General features: G+C 37.8%; 1 non-coding gene across 1 annotated transcript; it reads right to left on the reverse strand.

Annotated features, from left to right (window-relative positions):
* Positions 1 to 1,122: 1,122 nt before the first annotated feature.
* Positions 1,123 to 1,231, reverse strand: LOC138814410 (U6 spliceosomal RNA). The gene has a single exon (XR_011367989.1). It is a non-coding gene; the product is annotated as a U6 spliceosomal RNA (small nuclear RNA).
* Between the last annotated feature and the right edge of the window lie 2,964 nt (positions 1,232 to 4,195).

Raw genomic sequence — 4,195 nt, forward strand, 5'->3', positions numbered from 1 at the left:
CAGACTCCACCCAACCCAATACCTTTTTATTCCTTTATTGTGTGTGTGTGTGTGTGTGTGTGTGTGTGTGTGTGTGTGTGTGTGTGTGCATGCGCATGCACCAGTACTCAGGCTTAAACTTAAAGTCTTGAGCTCTTGTTTGACTTTTTCAGTGAAGTCTGGGACTTTACCACTTGAACCACACCTCCATTTCAGGATATTTGCTAGTTAATTGGAAATAAGAGTCTCATGGACCTTTCTGCTACAAATCACCATCCTCAGATCTCAGCCTTCTGAGTGGCTGGATTATAGGTGTGAGCCACTGCCATCCAGCCCTGGTTTTCTTCCTTAGCAACTTTTTCATCAGGCAAGTTTCCACAGGTAATTCTTCCCCTAACCTGACATGGGCTGAGACACAAAGTCCCTTTGTCAGCTCTATAGTAGTACACGGTCCTTACCATCCCCAGCTCTGAAACTTCCATGCTTCTGGCTTACTGAATCATGAGTGTGAAAGATGTGTGCAAATCACAGAGGATTGCTTTTCACTCTTTCTCATTTGTACTTTTACAGGAATTTTGAGTGAGCAAGACTGGAGTGAAATTACAGTTGATTTTCCAGAAATTATATCCTCCCACCTACAACAGCACAGAAAATGTGCACAGTCCTACTCGCGTGTGGATATAGGAAAGCTCCCAGAGCCACTGCCAATTGGTGCTACCCAAATCACTCTACTCTTTATTCCTTCTTTCTTGAACTTTGTCAGGAACTGCTCATTCCCAGGTCTCTTTTTTCCTCTTCCTTTCTCCTTCCTACTTCCCCCTTTCTTTATATCCTCTTCTTTCCTTCCTTGTAGCATCATAATGCTCTCCCTTTCTACTGATACTCAGAATCCAACATTGGAAAATGTCAACTTCATTCCAACCCTATCAACACTTGCCCAGTAGCAAAGGACAAGTGCCAAGATCTTCCCTTTCCCCCTTCAGAAAAAAATAAAACTTTTAGCTGAACAACTTTTCCAATATAGCTAGTACCAAAGAATTCTTTATTTTCTCTTTAACTTATTCAGTCCACATAATTTCTGAAAATTGACAGTATTTTTTTTTCATAGACTTGCCAGCTAGGGCTGTGCTCAGCACATGCTTGGGGTTATTCTTTTTTTTTTTTAATTTGTGTGTCATCCTTGCGCAGGGGCCATGCTAATCTTCTCTGTATCGTTCCAATTTTTTAGTATATGTGCTGCCAAAGCGAGCACAGCTTGGGGTTATTCTTATAACAGGATTTAAGTAAAAATAGATTGTAAGTTAGAAACTAATGGTTATTTTTTTAATCATAAGCATACCTCTCAGCTAATATCTATAACATCTGATGTATATCCAGATGTATATGTCCCAGTTATCAATTCAATTTACTTATTAAGATACTGACGCCTAGAATTAATTTTTTGTCAGTTTTGGGGTTTGAACTCTGGGCCTGGGCACTGTCCCTCAGCTCTTCAGCTCAAGGCTAGCACTCTACCACTTGAACCACAGCACCACTTCTGGTTTTCTGGCGGTTTATTGGAGATAAGAGTTTCAAAACCTTTTCTGCCTGGGATGGCTTCGAACCATGATCCTAGATCTCAGTCTCCTGAGTAGATAGGATTACAAGTATGAGTCACCAGTGCCTGGCTAGAATTAATTTTTAAGTGTCTTTATTTTGTGTTAGTAATAATCTCTATTCGCTATATATTTATAGATATATCTATATCCAGATATTTGATATAGATATATCTTAGGCATAGATATATCTATAAATATAAATATGTAAAGGTACATCTAGAGATAGATGGATAGATAGATAGACAGACAGACAGATAGACAGACAGATTTTTGGTGGTATTAGAGTTTGAACTCAGGCTTTTATGCTTGCTAGGCTACCACTCTACTCTTGAACCATACCTCCAACATTGCTTTTTTGCTGGTTTGTGTGTATGTGTATGCTGGTCCTGGGGCTTGAACTCAGGGCCTGGATGTTGTTCCTGAGCTTTTTTGTTCAAGGTTAGTGCTCTACCACTTGAGCCACAACTCTACCTACAGCTTTTTGCTGGTCAATTGGAGTTAAAAGTCACATAGACCTTTCTGCCTGAGCTGGCTTTGAACTATAATCCTCAGATCTCAGTCTTCTGAGTAGCTAGGATTGTATGTATGAACTACTTGTCTCATTATAAAAAAATTTAATAAACTTATTGAGCCTAGTATCAAATGACATAGTTTACTTTTCATCATTCATTTCCAAATTTTATCACAGACTTATACCCATAGAGAATTATGAATACTAAGCCAAGTAATTATTTTCCCTTAAATTTTATTTAATTCTATAGGTACTTCTGTGCAAATTCTCCCCAAACCTTTATTTTTTAACCCTTTCCCTACAAATGTCAGATGGGATTGTAGCCACCCACTAACCATCTCTGTTCTGAAACCACCTTGCAAACAAATAGTGGACTCCAAGTGAAGCCTTCAACAAATCCTCTCCACAGACTATAGCATGGTGTGTGTGATCCATTTCCTGTGGAGGCAGCCACACCAGAGGGACATATGGAGCCGCTAAAGACTTCATCTGTGTTTATTGGAGCTGATTTTGAAATGTGAGCAGAAAATACCCAGGAGTCATTTCAAGCGAAAAACAAGAACTGGAGCAAGGGAGAATTATGAATCCTGCAATACCCCATTTCCATTCCAACTGTCAGTAATCTTGGTCAAATCTCTACTGAAGGATTGGAGGTATGGCTAAGGTGGTAGAGCACCAACTAATGAGTGAAAGCATCAAATACTGAGTTTGAGTTCTAGTCTCAGACCAAAAGAAAAAACAATCTCCACTCAGGCTTCACTGGTATTCAAATGAATATCTTCTGTTCTCAATCCAATCTAATTTCTCCCTATCAAAACTTTATGTTCCAGGCATAATCAAATGCCTTCCATTGTATTGTTTGTCTGCTTGGAAAGTCCTATGTTTCCTTTCTGCCCGTGGAAGTTCTAGTTACCATTCACCTTTGTGAAGCCTTCTGTTTTTCCCTCTGGGTAAAAGAAATGGTGCTTTCTTTTAAACCATCATATCATAATAGCCTTTGTCCCAAGCAGGCCTGTATGAGACTTACCTGTCAACTTGTCTACCTACTCTACCAGACTATAAACTCCTTGAGATCAGGGACCACTTCTGACCTAGTTGTTCATCTCTACTAGTGCTTGACATGGTGCTTTGTATGTAGCAAGCTCCCCATTGTTATCTACTAAATTGAATTGAATGAATGGTTACTGAATAAAAAAAATTACACATAATTTTATCTACATAATTATAGCTAAGCTGGTACAGGTGGTTACTCTGTCATTCTTTTCGTTTCCAAGTCTCAACTTGCTGTTGAATCATTTGTAGATTTCCTGGCAGCTTTTTTTTTATATTACTAGGATTTAGTGGTATAAAAAATATGATCTTGTAATTTGAATTACTGTAAAAGTAGTTCCTTAGTTTTGTAATCTGTGTACAAGGGAGGGTTATAGCTGTGTATGGTTCCTCTTGTAGTGAGTAAAGCAATTTCAGGTTTACGCTGAGATTGTTTCCTTTTGCCTTTTGATGGCTTAAATTCATAAGGAATGACTTCATTCCCACACGAAATGGAAAAAGCTACACTGTAGATGCATGACTGAAGCTGAATTAATTGTATGTCTCATACTAAAATAATTGCCAGGCTCTCTGTGTATAAACTGAATTATTTCATATAGATGATTGTACCGTAATACTAAATTTTTTTGCAATGAATAAACCCATCATAATGATATTGTTTCTATAGGGCTGTCATTTCTGTAAACTAAGTGAAATACTAGGGAAATTTTATTTACTTGGCCCATTTCTATTGTAGAATGGTAAAGACAAGGTCTCCTGTTAGCTCTCTGTTTGGGAGCTTTTTACCAATTTGAGACCACTGGAACCAATAGGCTGTTTCTAGTCACTTTCAGCCTTGATATAAATGTGTTGTTCCTAAGCTACTTAGATGACAACTTCACTTTGATCAGTCTTATATGCCTCTGTGATGTTGATACTAATTTTCACAATTTATTGTACACCTGATGCCATTTATGTTTTAAAACAGTAATGTACTCATTACCTTACTCATGCAACTGTAACCCCTCTGTACATCTTTACAATAAAATAAAATTGAAAAAATAAAAATAAATAAAAA

Source organism: Dipodomys merriami, unplaced genomic scaffold, assembly GCF_024711535.1.
Source record: "Dipodomys merriami isolate MVZ:Mamm:240054 unplaced genomic scaffold, mDipMer1.0.p SCAF_6, whole genome shotgun sequence".
NCBI lineage: Eukaryota > Metazoa > Chordata > Mammalia > Rodentia > Heteromyidae > Dipodomys > Dipodomys merriami.